Consider the following 23,020-nt stretch of genomic DNA (forward strand, 5'->3'; position numbering starts at 1 on the left):
AACGTTTACTTTAAAAAATGAAAAGATGGTGCATTTTCACACATACAGAGCCACAATAAGGGTCTTAAGGGCAATTTGCAAATTAATTTTATTGCCTGTATTTTCATTGTTGTGTCTCTGACTGCTGTTGTCTGTCTTCCCCGCTGCCTGTACGTCGTCCATGCCCCGTTTTCTTCCCTCTGTTCCCCTCGCTGTCCCCGTGCTCTCTCTGCCCGGTCTTTCCTTCTGTACCCCTCGCTGCCCGTGTCTCTGCCCAGTTTTTCCTTCTGTTCCTCTCGCTGCCCCCGTGCCTCTCTGCCCGTTCTGCCTTCTGTTCTTAGTTGCCCCTATATTTCTGTACTCTGTATTTTGCCTCTGTGCCATTAGTTTTTTGTGCCCGTCTGCCCTCTGTGCCACTCGATTTTGGGCCCCTTTTGCCTTCTGTTCCACTTGTTTTTCCCTCGTTTGTTGTGCCTTTCTGCCCTCTGTCCCACTCGTTTTTTTGTGCCTTTCTGCTCTCTGTTCCACTTGTTTTTTGTTCCTTTATGCCGTCTGTTCCAATCGTTTTTTGTGCCTTTTAGCCCTCTGTTCCACTTTGTTTACCCCTCGTTTTTTGTGCCCTTCTGCCCTCTGTCCCACTCGTATTTTGTGCCCTCTGCCCTCTGTTCCACTCGTTTTTTGTGCCTTTTAGCCCTCTGTTCCACTTTGTTTTCCCCTCGTTTTTTGTGCCCTTCTGCCCTCTGTTCCACTCATTTCTTTTGCCTTTCTGCCCTCTGTCCCACTCGTTTTTCGTTCCTTTCTGCCCTCTGTTCCAATAGATTTTTCTGCCTTTTAGGCCTCTGTTCCACTTCATTTTACCCTCTTTTTTTGAGCCCTTCTGCCCTCTGTTCCACTCGTTTTTTGTGCCTTTTAACCCTCTGTTCCACTTCGTTTTCCCCTCGTTTTTTGTGCCTTTCTGCCCTCTGTCCCACTCGTTTTTGTGCCCTTCTGCCCTCTGTTCCACTTGTTTTTTGTGCCTTTTAGCCCTCTGTTCCACTTTGTTTTCCCCTCGTTTTTTGTGCCCTTCTGCCCTCTGTTCCACTAGTTTTTTGTGTCTTTTAGCCCTCTGTTCCACTTCATTTCCCCCTTGTTTTTTGTGCCCTTCTGCCCTCTGTTCCACTCGTTTTTTGTGCCTTTTAGCCCTCTATTCCACTTCATTTTCCCCTAGTTTTTTGTGCCCTTCTGCCCTCTGTCCCACTCGTTTTTTGTGCCCTTCTGCCCTCTGTTCCACTTGTTTTTGTGCCCTTCTGCCCTTCTGCCCTCTGTTCCACTCGTTTTTTGTGCCCTTCTGCCCTCTGTTCCACTCGTTTTTTTGTGCCTTTCTGCCCTCTGTGCCACTCGTTTTTCCGGTATGCACCTGTTACAACGCATTCGTTACTCCGCACTACCATTACAACGCGACTTTTATAACGCATACCATTACAACGCATTGCGCTGGGGGGCGCTATAGGATAGGGAATGGTATAATTTACTATCCAACACCTTCCCTAGGGTCCACGGGGACTGGAGTTAGAATAGTAAATTATACTTACCACTATCCAGCACCCCAAAGCGCTATGCGTTGTAATGGTATGCGTTGTAATGGTCGCGTTGTAATGGTAGGTAGTTGTAACGGTATGCGGAGTAACGTCATACATCCGTTTTTCCTTGTTTTTGTGCCCCTTTTGCCTTCTGTTCCGCTTGTTTCCCCAGCCGCTGTGCCCCCTGCGGCCACGCCCTCCGGACTGCCCACTGTGGCCTTTTGTTTAAGTATTGCTGTTAATCAGAGCCCCTTCAAGGGCTCCGATTAACAGCAATACTTAAACAAAAGGCCACAGTCTGCCCCGCGCTTTACTAACAAAAGCGTAGAGACAGTTTCCAAAAACAGCATGCACTTTAGCACACAATGTGTTTGGGAACTGACTACGCTGTTGTTAGTAAAGCGTGGGACACTGTGGCCTTTTGTTTAAGTATTGCTGATAATCTGCGCCTGTGAAGGGACTCTGATTAACAGCAATACTTAAACAAAAGGCCACAGTCTGCCCCGCACTCCCACATTATAGCCACCCCCCGCCTCCTTAACTGCACTCGTCACGCCTGCTCTGCCGCTACTGCCACCGCCACAGCATGAATCGCGCCACTCGCTTCTTTAAAGCGGCTGGCGTCGCGACTCTCTCACCCGACGTCCTGTGTGCGCGCTCCACGAGAGGCGGTGCGCGCTATCGTAAGGGGAGGTGTACGCGTGGGTGCGCGCACGCCCGACAGGGAACGGTGGTCTTGAGATAAAGCTGAGTGGTGTAGAATGTATTGGCATACAGTGGAGTAAGGTAGAGTGGAGTGGCGTAGAGTGGAATGGCATAGAATGGCGAAGCATATACTAAAGTGGAGTAGAGTGAAATATCATAGACTGGAGTGGCATAGAGTGAAATCAAGTAGATTGGAATAGCAGAGCAGTGAGCGGTGTACAGTGGAATGGTGTAGACCGGAACGGTATACAGTGGAGTGGGGTAGAGTGGAGCTGCATACAGTGGAATAGCATATAGTGGAATGGCGCAGATTGAACTGGTGTGTATTTGAGTGGCATGCAGCGGGGAGGGGTAGAGTGGAGTAGCATACAGTGAAGTTGTGTAGAGAGGAGTGGCATACAGAGGAGTGTGGTCGATTGGATTGGCATACAGAGAACTAACGTTCAGTGGAGTGGCATACAGTGTAAGGATGTAGAATGGAGTGGAGTGGAGTGGCGTAGAGTGGAATAGCCTACAGTGGAGTACTGTAGAGTGGAGTGGTGTAAAGTGGAGCGAGGTACAGTGTAGTGGAATCCAGTGGAGTGTTATTGACTGAAGTGGCATAGAGTGGAGTGACACAGACTGAAATGCTGCAGAGTGGAGTACCGCACAGTGGAATAGCATACAGTGGAGTGGCGAAAGTGGAGTAGCTTACAGTGAAATAGCGAACAGTAGAGTGGCATAGAGTGGAGTGGCATAGAATAGAGTGAGGTACAGATTAGTGGCATACTGTGAAATAACATACAGTGGAGTAGCGTAGAGTAGAGCAGGATAGAGTGGAGTAATATCATATAGCAGAGTGGCATAGAGTGGAGTTGCACACAATGGAATAGCGTACAGTGGAATTGCTTAGAGTGGAGGGGCATACAGTGGAGTAGTGTAGGCTGGAGTGTCGTAGACTGGAGTGGTGCGGAGTGTAAAAACGTACAGTAGAGTTCAGTGGCGTAGAGTGGAATGGGGACTAGTGGTGTGGTGTACAATGCATTAGCGCAGAGTGGAGTGGCGTATAGTGAAGTGACAGATTTGAGTGGGGTAAAGTGGAATAGTGTACAATGGAGTGGCGTAGGGTAGAGTGTCATAGAGTGCAGTGACATACTTTAAACAGATGTAGCAATGTAGCATAAAAGTAGATGAACGGATGTAGATGTAATGTGGCAAGGATATACATTATTTGGTGAAATGGTTATTTTTGGTAGTCGGTGTAAACAGTTTAAGGTGTGTTAAAGTTATCAGTGTCAAACTTCTTAGCTATATGTTAGATATATGTTGTGCTGTGGGAACTTTGCAGCATACCGTGGCACATACCTATGACAACGCAGTATATGATTTACTAATGGCTGTCTTTGCAAAATGTAACGTACAGCCATGTAGTTTTCAGCACACTTTGTCCTTGATCGGGGTTAGGGCTTTAGATATGGGAAAGTAGTAGGCTTCATTGTTGTTCCCTACCTATTACTACTCTATTAAAGTGGTAATAAGTAGTAAAATGTATGTTTATTTTTCTACATATTTTTAAATACTTTATGGATAATTGTGCTAGAACCTACAAAGTATTCCACAGCAGTTAGAGAAAAAAAGAAAAAATATAGAAAAATGAAAAATACACTGTAGTACACTATATTACTGAAATATAGTATAGTACAGTGTATTTAAAAAAAAAATATTACATAAAAAAATACGATACGCAGTAATTTGCAGGTATTATTGCGGTACCCTGTAGAATATTTTGTAAAGAATTAAATATGTTAAAAAAAATTGAGAATACACTGTAGTACTAATATTTGTGAAATATTGTGTAGTACAGTGTATATTAATTTTGTAATCAATATATATATATGTATATATATAAATATATGAATATATTCCAAATGTCTCGATTTCTCAATGTGCTCCTTCCTGCCCCTTCAACCCGTGGATAGGTGGTGCGAATTACCAGCGAAGCCCACAGGACATATTATTTCGATTCTACTACACAAAGTAATCGCACTCTCAGGATTGTTGCAATACCACAGATTTATTGGCAGTAACACATTTCGACTGTCAAGGCTGTCTCGATCACACAATGTCGTGTCAGAACAGCGCCTGTTTTGCATACATTGTCCTAAAGCCATACGCTCTCACCTTGAATACTGGTAATCGTCCGCTCTGGTATCTTAATTGAGTGGCGATCATGATGCCAACGGAAATGCGCGAAGTCATGCAGCAGGAGTTCCTAGAAAATACCGTTGTACTCCCTACATGTTTTTAGAAACATATAGAAACTTTAAATCATTTCCCTACCTAATAAAGTGGTAATAAGTAGCGAAAAATATAAAACATAAAACTTACCTATAACTAAAGTCCTAACCCAGAACACAGGAAAAGTGTACTTAAAATAACATGGCTCCCTTTAACTTTTGTAAAGGCAGTCATCAGCGAATCACATAATGCCTTGTTGAATATGCCACGTTACCACGCATGCGTTTAGAACACATGCCATTTTAACACAGTCATTACAATGACCGTGTTGTTACATTGCAGACCATCACAACGCAAGTTATTATGACGACTTGCTGTAGGGGGGCGCTGGATGTTTGAATAGTATAATTTACTATTTCAAATCCAGTCTGTGCAACATTAGGGAAGATGTTGGATTTAAAACACAACACCTTCTGCCCCCTACAGCAAGTCATTTGCTTTGTAATGGCGTGCGAGGTAACAACGCAATGATCATGTTGTAATGGCATGCGATGTGTGATCATCATTGTAAACGATATTTACCTGCCTTGTCAATCATTGGCATATACTGCAGTACATTCACGAACCTTTGCAAAACTACAGGGGTCACAGATATCACTCCTGACTCATGCCTTTTAACCTTAAAAATGCATACCCCACTTACCTCTACTTCCAAAAAGAATCATCTAATAGCTCTGGCTCCATTTGCCAAATCTCATGAAAGTTTAAAAACGAGTGTGCCAGTCACTTCAGCTGCTATCTAAGAAATTTCCCATAGGGATTTTAGACGTGACTACAGCCCGAACTGTTGAACGGAATAACACCAAATTTGTCCGAAAGCTAGATGTTTGACCAGCAAGAGTGTCTTTCATAATTTGGTGTATATCTGTTTTTTGCTTTGGAGCTATTAAAGGAAGAATATTTATGTATATCTAAAGACGCAGATCCACCGTGGTGGATCAATGGATCCACGCACCAACAGAAATGCTGTGATTGACTGCCCGCAACCTTAAAGAAAAGTTGCAGCTGCCATTCTGTGAATCTGGACATGGTTTCAGGGGTAAATCAAGTAGACACATCCTGACCTCATGGGACTGATGGGGGAGACCCAGAGTACCACTCAGACACCCACTCACAGAGCCACACAGGCACTCACACACCCACTCATATACCCACACACTCACACCCCCACTCACACACCCATGCACCCACTCACACACCCACTCACACACCCAGAAACCACTCACACACCCATTTATACACTCATACAGCCACGAGGTGGATCTACGGATCTGCAAAAAAATACCAAATTGGGCTTCTTTACAGGAAACATGGAAAGGGTTAAAAATAGTGACCAAATTGAAGTGTTATGTCAAAAATAAAAGATGGCAGGAAGTCTGTGATTTGTTAGGTATAGGGGTATGAGTGACTGCACAGTGGGAAGGGTAGCCGTTACTGGTACATTTATGCAGAGAGTAGAGGATAATTGCCATAGTTCTGTTCTGAGATTTGCAATGGAAATCAGCTATTAACAGATATTAAAATAAAAGCTGAACAACAGCAAAGAGATTTTACAGGTATGTTTATTAGGATGTACTATAAAAAAGTCAATATTTTTTTAAAACCTATGAGTGTAGATGAGCTGAAAGAAAATGTGTAGTTTCTAGACAGTACAGTATAAGGCAAAATAGAAGGGAAGTTAGATGGGAACATTAACGAAAAATATAGTGAGCCGCAAAGGAGGACGAGGACTTGCTATAGTATAAATATAGTTATTTTATTAAGCCAGTATGAATGTCAGTCAGTCATAAACTTTATTCGGATTTACACATAAATCCATAAAAGCACAAGAAAAAACAAGACAGCTTGTTGTACAGCCTACACCATACAATTGCATAACACAATTAATACTACAAGGGATTAAAAATGTACAGTTCCGGATAAGAACACATATAAAGCTTAAGACCATTTTGTAAAAACAGAAAAGCAAAATACAAGCAGAAATTCATTCAAATGAATAGGCCAAGAATAGGAAATAATGAGACCTCAGCATTTTGACAAAGCCTTAAAATGTGGAGATGCAAGGCCAGATAAATACTCTTGATAATGAGGCCATGCCACTATCTAAAATACTAATGCAGGCTCATAAAAACGCAGCAACTGAGCAGCAAATAAAAGGATCTGGCAGCGATTGTAGGAAATGTAATGCTACTTGAGCTTGTCTAAAATTACGACTCTTTAAAATTGGAATAAAATTCCTTTGCACGAGCCAATTTATAAAAGGTGCAAAATAAATCAATGTGGAGATCAGACTCCTTCAATATCATATCACAGGGGCTGGGTGATAAATCAGAGTAGGTACACTTGTTGGCAGGAAAGGCCAACATCATTGGAATTAAGTTCATTTGGAATCTAATTAGAATGAATCTATGCTGGGATTTATTGGTAATTCCTAAATAAGAATAACCTCCCTCAACGGATGGGAGAGTTTATTGCTTTAAAATCACCAGTTTCTTTAAATGATTTGATTATGAATGAATGTGTTTGAAATTAGATGTGGGTGGTTGCTTATAGTACGTCATTTATTAGTAATTTTTTAGTATGCAATTTGTACTTACTCACACAGTTAGGCATGCACTTACACACCCAGTTACACTCTCACAAAAGCACTTATGTACCCACCACTCATATAGCTAGACAGTGACTGACACACTCAGTCACACACCCATAAAACTATTCACACACTCATTTACTCACCAATAGATCCACTTACATAGTCATTCACACACCCATACAGGCACTGTCACACCCACTCACAAACCTATACAGCCATTCATGTACCCAGCACTCATACAGTCAGTTACATTCACGTACACACCCAGTTAGGCACCCAGTCACCCACCAGTACAGCCACTCACATACTTATTTGCAAAACCATACATCCACTCACACACCCAGTCAGACAGTGACAGAGGCACTTACACATCCATTCATACACCCTCACAGCACTTAAGTATCCACCACTTACAGAGCCAAACACCTACTGACAATGCCAGTTTCCAATCCATAAAGCCAGTTACATACCCATTTAGACACCTATACAGTCACTAATACACCCAGTGACACACCCAGAGGTTATGTACACATCCACAGATGCACTTATACACTCACTCCCATTACCACTCAACCACTCACACACCCAGTCACCCACCCCTACAGACACTCACATACTTATTTATACACCCATAGTCAGGCACCTACGCATTCTTGTGCACTGACATACCCACTTGTGTAGCTACTCACTTGCTTATAGTATGTAATCTAAAAGTATGTAATGTAAAGTTAAGTATATTCTATACTTGATTTTCAGATAGCTACTTGCGTTTAAATAGGAATAAAAGGTGGAACTGTGAGGTGAATAAAATGAACTGTTATGCTTGTTGACAGCATCCATAAACTGGGCAACAGATTACATTTTTAGTGTAACTGGCATATGGCAGTTGCCACAGTGAATCACCATGTCTTGCATTTTTGGTGAAACAGCAGTGATGGCAACCACCCCTTCGGGTGGTAAGGGTCCCACAGACGGTCCAGCTGTTGATAATTATGGATCACCTTCCCTCTCCCACATCATCCTGTCAAGTATCCTTGTATGTAAGGTTTTCAGATGTTTCCACATAGAGGATGTGCTATGTGGATACTTCTTCCCTGTACCTCTCAACAATTGTTTTTCTGCATATATTGTATTGGACAATTTTTGCCTAGAAATTAACTGAAAAAACAAAGTTTACAGGGATGCTATAGTTAGGAAATAGATTTTTTTAAAAACCTTAGAAATTCACTAAAAATCAGCACAAACAACTACTACACTAGAAGAATTTGATTATGCTTATGGCCTGGCTCAAACTATCCTCATGTCAACTAAACTTCAAACATGCTTCTTCATGTATTACACTCCAGACAGAATAGCTAAATGGGGGAGTGGAAGAGGGACGTGTTGCTTTAGATGTATGTTACCAAATGCTGAGAGTATACACATGTTCTCTTCCTGTTCAGGCCTATCCTCCTTAAAATCAAGCATTGAGAGGTTCTTTCGGCAGTTTTAAAAACTGAGATAGCCTTGCCCAATGAAGTGGTGTTATTAGGGGCGACAAGTCTCACCAACCGTAGAAGTGGTAATGAATTAGGTTTTATCGCAATGGCTGTTCTAAGAATCTGTATTGCTTCAGCAAGGCTAGATCCTATGGCTCCATCATTTCAGCAGTGGTTCGCCAGGCTGTTAGCAATTTTTAATCTAGAGATGGCTTTATACAAGACAAAAGGCAGGACACGGCGGATTAGGGGGATACGAATCTGGTCTCCTTTAATTGAATGGTCGCAAACTCAAAACAACCCCCAGCAGTGTATATTGTTAGGTACTCATAAATATGCTCCTGAAGGAAGCCATTGGTAAAAGACTGCCGGGCTGGACTTAAATAACTGACGCCCAAAGGGCATCAATACAGCTGGGTAACAATGTAATGGTGTATTTTTGTTAGTCTAGGCATTAAATGTCTATTTAGGAATTATCTAAGAAGTATTTAGATGTTTCTTATCTTATCTTTTCTCTTTTCTTTGAGTCATGTGCTTACCTTTTCTTTGCTTGTTTCTTTTTCTCATGATTTGTTTGACCGGGGGGGTGGGATGGCGGGGGATTAATGAACTGCTGTAAAACCAAAAAAAGATATTTAAACAAAAAAAAGAAATTCACTAAATATAACTACTTCCATTATAGTTGGGCTCTAATTTTACTAGCTAGGAATTAACATTAAAAACCTTAGAAATTCACTGGTAAAAACAAAGGCTACAGGGATAGTATAGTTAGGAAATAGACATAGAAAAAACATTGAAATTCACAGAAAAAAACAAAGGTTACAGGGACGTTATTGTTAGGCTCACATTTCATTCATACAAATCTATAGAAATTCAGCAGTTATAGGTACCTGAGCTAACTATAACTCACACCCCACAATGACCCCTTGTATTACATCACTCATGACATGAACAGTGACATCACTGATGACATCTCAAATGACATCACTGATGTGATCACTGATGATATCATCCAGCAAAGTAAACTTCACTCTACTTCATAAAATGCCATTTAAATGTTTTTAAAATAAGAAGACCCAGGTGAGAGACAAACAGATAGAACTCACTTTAAACTTATCAACTACTACTCACTTATCACCTAAAAAGACAGTTCTCATCCAATAGTCCTCTCTCTTCTGATCCAATAGTCTAAACACTATTGACCAAAGTAAAATGTCTAACCGTATCTAATTAGTCTATTGCAAACCACAACACCATTCGTGAACCTTGAAAGAGGCTTTAGTGCAAATGTCAGATTTACACAAACCACTACAACATGAGACTAGTAGAGAAGTCTTAGCTGACTGGCAACTGTGTCATGAACCAGTAGTAAAATTATTCTTCATCCAGAGAAAGGTGTGAGCAGAGAGGTCAGTTTGTTTTAAATGTGTACCACACAGGAACATCACACTAGAGAAAGGTCTTAGTGAACAGATTATGTTATTGCAATCTACTAATCAATCATTCATCACAAAGGAAAGAGGTCTAAGGAAACTGGTAAACAGAGCTATACTGTGTAGTGAAGTCTCAATGAACAGCTTAGACAGCTGCAAAACACTACCATACACATACATCAGCAGGGGACATGTGTCAGTGTAGAGGCTAGTTCACTGATAAACATACTTGTTAGAAATAGTATCACTCAGTAGTACAGAAAGAATACCAATTTAACACAAAGTCTGCTCCCAGTGGGCAGGAGCTTTGAAAATGCTCCCGCCAGCTGGGAGAAGACTTGTTTCCCTGCCTGCACTGATGCGGGTAGGGAAACAGATCAATTTATTGCTCCCACTGGGAGGGAGCAGCAAAAGTAGCTGCTCCTTCCAGGCAGGAGCAGTGCAGAATCCCACATCATGCGGGGAGCTGGCTGGGGCAGCGAGGTACCTGGAACTCTCTCTACAGACCCCAACAAGTGCATGTACGATGGGTGCCCTAAGTTGGCACTAAGGCACCTACCTCTAATTAATACGGACCCTGGGGGATGGGGTCACCCTTCCAAAAATGGTTCAAGCAGGGGGTCGGGTGGCCTCCCTCTATTTTATTTTAAGTAGTGGCCCTGGGCGATGGGGTCCCCAGTGCCTAATAATGCTCGGGGAGGGGGGCCACACGACCCTCCTCCCCTTTAATAAACAAATACAGCCTGAAGGCCCCCAGGGCCTAAGGCTTGAGGAGGGGAACCACAAGGTAACTTTGGAAGTGTAGTTTGAGAACAGGAAAGGTATTACTCCTTTGTGGGTCTGTGTTTGTATGAGACTGTCTCTCCCTACATCCCTCATTAAATTTGCTCCAACTGCCTCCCATTTCTGAGTTTGTATTCACCATTTTTCAGCTTCTTCTCCTTGTTTCTCCTACTTTTCCTACTGCCCAATACTTAGCAATGCAGAGATCACCACCACCGTGGCAGAGAGCTCCGCACAGAAAAGATACGACCTGCAGAGCTTCAACCGTACAGTTGTGAATAGCATTTTGTAGTATGGAGTATTTTTACTGCAGTACAACTGTGAATAGACTCCTATGACTCTGGACCTGTATGGTTAATTACATGGCCTGGCTTGAATTAACAATCCACTTCTTGACACCTGTTCCATACCCATGTGATATTTTTTTCTAATGGTAAAGATGGTAAAGCGAGCCTTAAAGAATTATCAACCCAATTCTCAGCCCCGGTTTGAATGGCAGAAATATGCTACAGGTGATTACTCTTACATTTGTAGTACATGTCTAAGCTTTACGTTATTTATATAGAGAGCTTGTAGTACTTATGTAAAGCTGGTATATTTGTAAATTTCCATTGAATCAATAATATATTAATGCAGATTTTCCATCAACTGAAATTTTACTTGAGTAAATTAGGCGGAAATGTTCATATTGCACAATTAACTTTTTTACTCCTAAATAAAAATCCGTATAATTTTTTTCTCTAAAGCCCTGTTAAATACAGGGTTGTATTCTTTCCTTTCAGACATTTAAAAGGAAGTTGTACTTGACTTTCGCAGAAGTAAATTAGCATGCTCCATGATGTGTGCAGTAATCCAATCTGACTTTGTGAGTGTTTTCTACTAGGTGGAAAGCCCTGAAACACCCCTCGTCCACCCATAGTCCTAAATGTACAATGGGGGAAACTCTGCCACATTATCGTCGTTTCCACCATTGTAAAGGCACCTTGCTGTGATAAAATACCTCAATACTGTAATATTGGGAATGGCCCTAGGCCCGCATGTTAGAGAACAGCAATGATGGACACGCAGACACCAGATAGGGGTAGTGGGAATGGCCACGAGCACGTGCGCTTGGCCCCTTTTATTGGCCTCGTCACCTGACCCAGTGGGGTAGGTGATGGGTGTGTTTTCGATGTGCAATACACTGCAGAACACTAGAACGTGTCCATGCTAGGACACTACATCCCTCCCATTTTTTAATCGCAAAAATCCACATACAGAAATCAACCTGTGGGGAAAACAAACTGTATCAGGATGCAGTAAAGTGTTCAACTTCCGCTGAGTCCTTTTTATCCGCCGCTGCTTGGAATCACAGATGATGTTCAATCTGCTGCGGGGAACCTCAGTTCACAGTGGCACCGGTTTGGGGTGCTCGATGGAACTAGTCTATTGACGACTCTGCGACAAAATTGTCCTCACAGTCTTTCTTTTGCTAACTTCCATGGCGACGGGTGCAGTTAGAGTTCTTGTCATTCGCCGGGAAATGATGCACGATTTTCCGGTCTCGGCCTTGGCTTCACTTGTAGTCTGTGTCTTACTTGGCAAAAGGCAGATTTGTTGCAAGGCATCCCTCTCACCAGGATGACCCCTCTCGTCGGTGTTCCCCTGTCACGGGATATCCTTGAGGTCCTCTTTCTCGGATTTGCGCTGGGCTGGATGTGCCACATCAGGTTGCTCCTATGCCGCCGTCAGTGGGGGTATGGAGGAGACGATGTGCCTCACCTCAGATTCCGCAGCCTCGTCCCGAGGTAGCTGTTGGTTTCTGTCTTTGCTTGCGATGTCTTCGCCCTCCCCTGACCTTTCGGATGGGCGTTGGAGGACCATCTCTCGTTGCGGGGACTTGCGTCCCGGAGGCCTCTGCCCCTGAGTCACCACGGCTGACATTTGTCCAGTGTCCATGTGACCCCAAAGGTGGATGTCACAAACGGTCTCGCTTGCTCCTCTCCACCGATCCTGGGTGTGCGGAAACATCGTCGATCAGCTGGTCTTCTTTGCCGCTGGTGTTCTTCCGGCCTCGTGCTCCTCGCACCGTTGTCCTGGCACTTGTCGCCTTCCTTCTCTTCGGGAGTGTGAGTGGTCTTCCTGCACTCCTCTCTCCTTCCTTAGTTGGTTCACTGTGGGGACGTTGTTTCGCACTGACTTCTCCTTCCACTCTTAACTGTGGCAACAGGCCACATGGATATACTTCCTTCCTTTTCACGGTGGCAGACGTGCCACTCAGATCTCTCCTTTTCTTCCTTCCTTTTCACAGTGGCAGACGTGCCGCTCAGAAATCTCCCTTTCTTCCTTCCTTTTCGCAGTGGCAGATGTGCCACTCAGATCTCTCCTTTTCTTCCTTCCTTTTCGCGGTGGCAGACGTGCCACTCGGATCTCTCCTTTTCTTCCTCCTGCTTCGCGACATCACTTGGACCGATCTTGTGTCTTCTCTCCGGACCTGGCTCCTCCATGCAGTGCGCGCACTCTGCATGTGTACACCTGGTCTTATCCCCGTCGGGGACACTTTCTCCTTCTTCCTCAGCAGCCAGAGTTGGTGTCGCGAACCTTCTTTTCTTGATTCTGGTTGGTGACGTTCGGGGGTCCACGTCCGTAGACCTTTTCGTGGTTGAACGTCCTGGACCGTTTGGCGGTCCACTTCTGCCGATGTCTGGCAGGTTGCCTTCGGTCGTCCTGTCGGACTTTGCGCTTCAACAATCTTTTTGGGGACCCGTTGTGGGTCAGCACTTGATAGGCGATCATTCTGCGGATCGGCTCCTGGGAGGCGCCACGTCGTGTGGTCGTCGGCGATAATTGTTCTGCGCGATGGCGCTGCCTGCGCTCTTCTTTCTCCTTGCGGTGGCTGTGCGTCGCCACGTGGCGCGTTGTCTGCGCACTTACTGTTCAGGGTTCTTGGACGCCTGTCGCGTGACGTTGGGTACTTGCTGCTTTGGCTGACGTCAGGTACTTGCTGCTTTGGACCGTTGGCGGGAGTGGTTGCTGCTGCGGTGAGCGCCTGTGGCCACAAGGCGTCGCTGCTCTCTCCGTCTTTTGATCGCGGCAGTGTTTTCCCTGGACGTTCTTCCAGTGCTTGGCAGTCGTTTCCTCCAGACTTTCTGTCAGCGCTTGGATGCTTAGTGAGGCGTTCGTGCCTCTTCCCACGTCGCGCTGGAAGTGGCATCTGCCGACTCCTTGCTGGTGTGTGTGGGTGTCTTCTGCGCTTTTGCGCACTTACTTGCTGCGTGGTAGTCGATTCTCCTTGGGGGCGTTACTCAGTCTGTTGCCCTGTGCTGCTGTTGACCCATCGTGGGTTTGTGCAACGCTTGCTTTCTTTTCCTGGTGGCAGGTGCGCTTTTCCTTTTGGCCACTGGGTGGCAGTAAACTTCACTTTGGCAGCAGCCTGCCTTGCTTAATACTTTCTTCCCTGATTGAGCACTCTATTGTCTGTCCCTCAGTGCACACAGGGGGCTGGAGCTGCGACCTGGTGAGTCTCTCTCCTTCTGCATATTTTTCTATTGGGGCAGAGAGGCACAGGCACCCGATTGCTCCCAGTGTTGCATAGGCACAGGCTCATTGTTCGGGCACATTCTGTGTGAGGCACTGTTATTATAGATCACGGGGCAAATGCTCACATACTTGCCGGGTGCACCGGCACTTTCATTTGTTGTTGCTGTGGGGGCACATTCGGACTCTGCGGCGCTGGCCGCATGCAGGCTTTTCCCTCCCCCTCACAGCAGGCCAAATGTTTACGGGCTGCGGGGGGTCACTCTGATCACTGGAGGCAGTCCTGTCGGCTGTTGCACTCCCCGCCCGCGGAAGCCCTAGACTTCACTCGTTCCGCGAGGCGGGGGAGAGCCGGCGCTGCAGCTGAGGCACTGTTCATCCTTTGTGCATTCACCCCCCCTCCCTGCAGCAGCTTCTTCGTCCACACGCTGCGGGGGGGGAGGGGTGTGTGTTGAAGCTTTGCTCAGGCGGGGGAGCGCGTCGCTCCCGTCACTCCTCCCAGGGCGGGGGCGCTCGAGGCAGGCCGCGGGTGAGCTCCGCTGGCTCTGCAGTGTCTGTCCTTCGCTGGGGTGCTCTCGGCGGGCCGCGGGTGAGCTCCGCTGGCCTGTTGAAGGTCCAGACCACGTTGCGAGGGGGGTGGGAGGCGGTTAGCTACTTCGCCCCCTCCCCCTCGTTGGTTTGCTGACTACGGGTCCAGCAGCATGCTCCCCATGCCGTTCATGGTCTCCACGCCCCACCGCTTCCACTCATAAACGCGGCGGGGGCAGGGGACGACTCGGGCAGGCCGCGGGTGAGCTCCGCCGGTCCTGCTTATGTCTGGGCATTAAAGTTAATGTCTATAGCGGGTGGGCTCCGCTTTGGTGCACAGTCTTCCGGGGGAGTCACCTCCCGCTCCCGGCTCACCTTCGGCCGACCGGCCAGGTCCTGGGCTGCGGTCGTGGCGGGTGGGCTCCGCCCGGCCCGTGCACCTCTCCGGTGGGGGTCTCTGCCTCGCGGCCGTCGCAGGTGGGCACTGGGCGGTCTGCTCCTCCCTGGTGGTGCTTGTTGGTGGCGGCCGACGCGGGTGGGCTCCGATCAGCTTGCTGTGGGCCTCCCGGTCGCTGCGGGGCTCCGACGTGCCCACCGGCTTCTCGGCGCGCTGCGCCGTGCTGCAGGGGGATGCCCTTTAGGCGGGCAGCTCTCTTCCCCTTTTTCTTCTTGTTGTGCTGTAGGTAGTGGCACGCATGGGCTGCACTACCGGCCTCGTCGCCAGTGTAATATTGGGAAGGGCCCTAGGCCCGCATGTTAGAGAACAGCAATGATGGACACGCAGACACCAGATAGGGGTAGTGGGAATGGCCACGAGCACATGCGCTCGGCCCCTTTTATTGGCCTCGTCACCTGACCCAGTGACGTAGGTGATGGGTGTGTGTTCGATGTGCAATACACTGCAGAACACTAGAACGTGTCCATGCTAGGACACTACAAATACGATTGCAAAATACTTTTCAGTGCATCTAAATGCTGCTTGGATGCTCGAAGAAAATTGTGATTCAGAAAATGTGAGATTTGCCTACAAAAACATGTTCTTTCTAAGACTTTTGGTCATCAAATACCAATTAGCATAGACTTTCAAAATACCTCTGCCGCCTTTGTCGCATAGGTATACCTTGACATTCCTGTAGTCGGACCATTCATTGCTTGTCCAGCTGTGAGGAGTTGATTCACAAAAAGTAGGCGAAAATGTACTCTGCTGTAGGATTCCTTCGACGCTTGGATTAAATTCCCAACTCTCATGTAATTCACAGCTCCTCAAGGAAAGGTTGCAGTATTGTATCTCCTCAGAAGCTTCAGTTGCATTCTTTAGTGAACTCCGTGTTATATGTGTTACCACGTATGCATGTATACATTTTTTCATTTTTACATGAATGAATGCACTGGTTTTTTTCTGTCTCCAAGCAAAAGCCCCTTTCCTGCACCCCCACCATTTTCGGGAGTGTGCCTCCATTGACCAATCCTAAATATGCATTTACTCATGCCTATGACATGAGCAAATTTAGCAGCGTTTTCCTGGTGAAGCACTCCCTGCAAAAGATTATACACAAACCTGTAAATATGTGAGCGCTCATCATTTTTGTAGGTGTTATTACCCAGAAATTCCCAGACACCACCCTTGTGAGGAGATTTACTCACACGTAATATTATGCCATAACTGGTGTAATTGTCTGCCTCAAGGTGGCATGTCATGTTTTATGAGTGATCAGTCAATGCTTTCAAGCCCATGCTAATGTTTTTGGTATTCTGAAGGCAGCTTGTATCATGAAATCACTACAGTTGTGTTTAGTATCCTTTTCTGTCTGTGCTGAAGTTGTAGTTTCGAAATGAAATACGTACAAACATCACTCACCTCCTTCTATAAGTCACTCATCGAAAAATGTGCGCTTTATGAAAGTTGTTCCTAGATATACATAAGAGTATGGCACTTTAATGGAAGCAGTATGGTTTCCATAGAGTTTATGTTTTTGGATGCTATTTTTGCAATGCAAAGTGCCAAAATCAGTGTTCTCTGGAGCAAGTTGTCTGGAAGCACTTAGGAAGTCAATGTGACACTGAATATCTAATATGTATGATGCATACTGTTGCATTATTCATACCGTCCATTCAAGGTAGACACAATCCCCAAACATACAGCGGATCCTTTGTTGCTCGTGATTAATTTTGTCTGTGATATTCATTTGGGGCTCGGTGACAGAATGAGGCAACTCAGGAGGATTTGGCTGCTGTTCCTGAGGTGAGCATGGGTCAGTGCTATGCATCTAATCATGTTGCACCACCCCCCTCCAGAGAGATCAAGAATATAGAGCTGACTGACTATGACATCCCCCACCCCCGCCCTCTTTCCATGCTATTCCTGAATGCTTGTAGCATTCTTCGACACCGGGTGATCAGAAATGGAGGAAGAGAAAACTGTTTCCTTTTGCTAAGTTGCCTCAGAAAATATAAAGGCATGTGGGGGCAACAAACAATACTTTGGGGGCACAGAAACTCTCCAGTATTAAAATACTGTAAATAGTAGAATGGGGCATGGTTCGAAAAGTAGGAGAAATGGGATTGATTTTGAGGTGGGCGGAACATGGGATCGGGGGAATCAGGTAGTGCCCGATAGGCTGGTCTGGCAAGTCAGTGTGTTGGTGTGGTTTTTTTGGCTGTATGTGGGCCTGTTTTATTGTCTGATGACCCAGTTTTTACTTGTTAATTTCTTGTTATTAAAACAAACATTGCCAGCAGTATGCTCAAATCCGTGCTTTTAACATACCTTGCAAAATACTTAGAGGCCTATCATGAAGTCTCAGATCGCAGGTCGGAGGTTTTCCGACCGACATCCAAGGTTTACAGACCGACCGCCACATTACAATGAAGGTGGTCGGAGTGTAAACCAGCCGGTCATTTCAGCTGGCTTCCGATGGGCTCAAAGAGCCCATTGGCCAGTCGGGACCACAACGTAATCCCTTAAGGATGGCGTTCCGCTAATGGGATTATGATGTCGGTTCTTGACAGGCGTTTTTATGTCGGGCTTTCTGACATGAAAAGCCTGTCGGGAAGCGACTTTGGTGGCCCCTAGGTTGGCCCCCATGCCTCCGGTTGGGGTCCTGGCACACCTAACATGCCCCCTGTTAATCTCTGCACCGTGTGGCAGACACTGTGAGGTGCCTGCCATGCGGTGCAGGGATTAACAGAAACTCCCTTTTCTCTATGGGAGCTTGGGCTGCGGCCGGTGTCGACCGCAGCACAAGCTCCCATAGAGAAATGGGAGCTTGCGACTGCACCATGTTCAGTCGCATCGTAATTGCGGTGTTGGGATCGCCGACCGACGTCATAATGATCCCCCTATTCAGAATGTCATAACAAGTTCATAAAATGACCCAGTTTGCAAATATGGGCTGCTTTTTAGCTAATGAATTTAGGAATGGGGGGCCACTTACATTTTGGAACCTGGGCCTATTTTCTAACCCTGCATGGGGACCCCGTCAAGAATGACACAGTCTCATTTGCCCACTTCTGTGTTACCTTACACAGTTTAGGGTGCTAAGGAAGAGTTCACTCAGTGGCTAAGCCACTGCCGTCTCCACCTTTGGGTACACAATTGGCCAGTAAAGGTTCTATCAAAAATGGCATAGACTGAGCCCCCAATTTAGGGAGGCCGGCCCACATCCGTTTCATTTGGCACCAATTTGATGCAGGAATGCGATTTAACTAATGGTGGCCTTGCAGAGAAAGCACCGGGAATAGCCTTATCATGCTGGGAAAGTGTCCGGAATATTTGCTATAGGGCTTCGAGGAATATACTTATATTTTGGGGTACCCTTGCAAAGCCTGCATTCATCTGGGTAGTCACACTTTGTGGAGGCTGTCAGAGAGGAGTTGGAGTCATAGGCCTGCGTCTTGGTATTGAGTCATAAGGCAGATAACGAAGGGTGGCCATTTGGGAGGGGTTGTCATGTGATCATTACAAGAGAGCTGAGTGGAGTGGGAGAGGACACGTACACGCATAACCATCATAATTTCATCTGCAAGAGCTGTCTTTGGGGAAAAGACCGCCTCAGAGGTGGGAAAAGTTAAATGGCTTAGGCAGGTGTGGCAGGTGTTTTCTCTGTTACAATGACACTTGAGTTGTTCCCATCTAAACGAGACCATATGCTATCTAGTTTTAAAACGTTTGCTGCAGATTTCTCATGCAAGTCCAAAGTTATTAGTGAAACAAAATATGCTATTTCTTCTGACAAGCTGATGTACTCAGATCGACGGATGAGACCTGGTCATTAAGTTTATGACTTTGAGATGCAAAAAAGTAGATTGACCAAAACTCGCATCATAATTGGTAAATAGCTCAGCAGCTCTCTCAGTACAAATAGATTGTAAATGTGAGGGAAACTCATGTAATGCTAATTTGTAACATCACCCCCTCCCCTTAGCAGGCCCAACTTTGAATCTTCTTCCAACTCCCCTTTAATGTAAGTTGCTCATGCTCCCACCTATTTTTGGCAACACATACATGAATATATGGAATATTTAGCGCCTACTCTCACAATTAAGGCTGTAGGAAAAAAAACTGGCCGTAGTAAAATAAATTACGTTATTGACAAGGATAATGCTACACACAATTACCATCTGGGGATTCTGCAATTCTGCATTACCACCTTCATGAAGAACATTCTCCTAGAGTAATTACTGAGGAGCTATAAAACATACAGCGTGTGGGACATCAATCAATCAATCAAAAACATTTATAGAGCGCGCTACTCACCCGCGAGGGTCTCAAGGCGCTGGGGGAAGGAGGGTGCGCTACTGCTCGAAAAGCCTGGTCTTGAAGGAGAGATGGTCCTGGGTAAGACGAAGGTGGGCGGGGAGGGTGTTCCATGTCTTGGCCGCCAGGTAGGTGAAGGATCTTCCTCCGGTGGTGGCTCTGCGGATCCGTGGGACGGTGGCGAGGGCGAGGCTGGCGGAGCGGAGCTGGCCGGTCGGTGTGTAGAACGTGAGGCAGTTGTTGAGGTATTCAGGGCCCAAGTCGTGGAGAGCCTTGTGTGCGTGGGTGAGGAGTCTGAACGGGATCCTTTGGCTGACGGGGAGCCAGTGCAGGTCCCTCAGGTGGGCGAAGATGTGGCTGTGTCTGGGGATGTCCAGGACGAGTCGTGCTGATAAGTTCTGGATGCGCTGGAGTCTTTTCTGTAGTTTGGCAGTGGTCCCGGCGTAGAGGGTGTTCCCGTAGTCCAGACGTCAGGTGACGAGGGCCTGGGTGACCGTCTTCCTGGTTTCAGTGGGGATCCAGCGTAAGATCTTACTGAGCATGCGGAGAGTGTTGAAGCAGGAGGAAGGAACGGCGTTGACTTGCCTGGTCATCGTGAGGGAGGAGTCAAGGATGAAGCCCAGGTTGCGTGCGTGGTCCGTGGGCTTGGGGGTGTGCCCAGTGCAGGGGGCCACCAGGAGTCGTCCCAGGCAGAGATGGATGGGCCGAGGATGAGGACTTCCGTCTTTTCTGAGTTCAGTTTCAGACGGCTGAGCCTCCAGTCCGCGACGTCTTTCATTCCTTCCTGGAAGCTGACTTTGGCTGTGGGGGGTTGTTGGTGAGGGAGAGTATCAGCTGGGTATCGTCGGCGTAGGAGATGATGTTGAGGTTGTGCCTGCGTGCGATGGCTGCGAGGGGGCTCATGTAGACATTGAAGAGGGTGGGGCTGAGCGAGGAGCCCTGAGGCACGCCGCAGATGATCTTGGTGGCTTCTGCGAGGAAGGGCGGGAGACGGACTCTTTGGGTTCTGTCGAGGAGGAAGGAGCTGATCCATTCCAGGGCCTTTCCTTGGATCTCGGCATGGTGGAGGCGGGTTGTCAGGGTGCGGTGGCAGACCGTGTCGAATGCAGCCGAAAGGTCGAGGAGGATGAGGGCGGCGGTTTCTCCGTTGTCAAGCAGGGTCCTGATGTCATCGGTGTCTGCGATGAGGGCGGTCTCGGTGCTGTGGTTCACTCGGAATCCGTACTGCGATGGGTCGAGGGAGCCGTTCGTCTCGAGGAAGGCTGTCAGCTGATTGTTGATGGTTTTCTCGATGACTTTTGCGGGGAAGGGGAGAAGCGAGATGGGGCGGAAGTTCTTGAGGTTTGTGGGGTCTGCGGTGGGTTTCTTCAGGAGGGCGCTGATCTTTGCATGCTTCCAGCTCTCCGGGAAGGTGGCGGATACGAAGGAGTTGTTGATGATGTCCCGGAGTTGGGGTGCGATGATGGAGTCGGCTTTGTTGAAGATGTGATGAGGGCAGGGATCGGCTGGGGAGCCTGAGTGGATGGTGTTCATCGTGTGGGTGGTGTCTTCCGTGCTGACCGGCATCCAGGCGCTTAGGGTGGTGGTGGGCAGCGTAGGTTCGGTGGTAGGGTTTGCGATCTGAGCGCCGAAGCTGTTGTGTATGTTGGTGATCTTGCGATGGAAAAAAGTGGCGAGAGAGTTGCAGAGGTCTTGCGATGGCGTGATGTCGTTGTTGCTGGCGTCGGGGTTGGAGAGCTCTTTCACGATGTTGAAGAGGTCCTTGCTGTTGTGGGTGTTGTTGTCCAGTCGTTCTCTGAAGGACAATCTTTTGGCGGTGCAGATCAGCTGGTGGTGTGTGCGGATGGCGTTCTTGAGGGCTGTCATGTTTTCCGTTGACTGGTTGTGGCGCCAGGCTTTCTCGAGGGCACGGCAGGATTTCTTGGAGTCTTTGAGATCATTGGTGAACCATGCTACGTTCTTGCTGTCGGGGTTGCTTGGAGGGTTCTTCAGTGGAGCAAGTGCATCGGGGCAGTCTGTGATCCACTGTGTGAGGTTGCGGGCTGCTTAGTTGGGGTCCGTAGTGTGGGTGGGAGGGTTTTGGCTCAAGGAGGTGGTGAGTTGGTCGGTGGTGATCTTGGTGGTGATCTTGCTCCAGTATCTTCGGGGAGTCTGTTGCGGACGGTGGTGGGTCGTTGTCTTCCTGAAGTTGAAGTGTACGCAGCTGTGGTCGGTCCAGTGAAGCTCGGTGGTGTGGCTGAAGGAGACGTGGTTGCTGGCGGAGAAAACGGGGTCGAGCGTGTGGCCGGCGTAGTGGGTGGGGGTGTTGAACAGTTGCTTGAGTCCGAGGTTGGCGAGGTTGTCTAGTAGGGAGGTGGTGTTGCTGTCCTTGTCGTTCTCCAGGTGGAAGTTGAGGTCTCCTAGGAGGATGTAGTCGGAGGAGGCGAGGGCGAGCGGGCTGATGAAGTCTGCGATGGCTTCGCTGAAGTGTGAGCGTGGTCCCGCGGGTCTGTAGATGAGGGGGCCTCTGAGGGTGGTCTTGGGGTTGGTGTGTATCTGGAAGTGAAGGTGCTCTGCGGCGGTGAGGGTGTCGTTGGTGTTGGTCGTGATGCGGATGGTGTTTCTGTGAGAAATGGTGATGCCTCCTCCGGTTTGGTTGACGCGGTCCCTCCGGATGATTTTGTAGCCGTTCGGGATGGCTATGGCGATGTCGGGGGCTGAGGTGGCGTTCATCCAGGTTTCCGTGAGGAAGGCGACATCCGGCGCTGTTTTGTCCAGGAGGTCCCAGAGTTCGACGGCCTGTTTGTGGACGGAGCGGGTGTTGAGCAGGATGCACTTGAGATTGTTGTTGTTGGCGGCTGTTCTCGCTGGCGCGGTGCAGGACCGAGTACAGGTGAAATTGCAGGCGTGGCAGGTGAAGGCTCCGTGGGTGTGTTTCGGGGTGGCTTGGTAGCAGGCTGGCTGTCGGCCGGTGTTGAGTGCGTGGAGGGTGGCGGCGTTGTATCTCCGTCGGGTGGGCTGGCTCCGGCGAGGTCCAGGGGATCTGACGCTGGGCGCGGTCCAGGCGTAGTGGGAGGGAGGAGCAGCTGGGAGGCGGGAGCGGGGCGGCGAATGGGGAGCGGGATCAGGAGGGAAGAAGAAGGGGGAGGGGCCGCAGGGGAGCAGTGGCGGGGAGCGGGAGGGACAAGAGCGGGAAAAAGCAGGAAAAACAGCCTGGGGAGAGCGGCGAGGGGGGCAGCCTAGAGAGCAGAGGCACGGGGAGAAGTAGCAGGCAGAAAAAACAAGAGCAGAGGCCCAGGCAGAGAGGGGCACTGAGCAGGGGGAGGCACAGGGTCCTACGGCAGCAGGAGTGGCGGCGAAAATCGCGGCAGCAGCAGTGGAGAAATCAGGGCACACGGGGGCCGTGCGGTGAGTGGGGTGACCGGGTCAAGGGT

At 47.7% G+C, this 23,020-nt stretch overlaps 1 protein-coding gene across 1 annotated transcript in view; it reads left to right on the forward strand.

The window, feature by feature from the left end:
- Positions 1–23,020, forward strand: part of CLEC19A (C-type lectin domain containing 19A) — a 195,807-nt gene that overhangs the window by 69,566 nt on the left and 103,221 nt on the right. The window lies entirely within an intron of this gene.

The sequence above is a fragment of the Lissotriton helveticus genome, chromosome 10, assembly GCF_964261635.1.
Source record: "Lissotriton helveticus chromosome 10, aLisHel1.1, whole genome shotgun sequence".
NCBI classification, from domain to species: domain Eukaryota; kingdom Metazoa; phylum Chordata; class Amphibia; order Caudata; family Salamandridae; genus Lissotriton; species Lissotriton helveticus.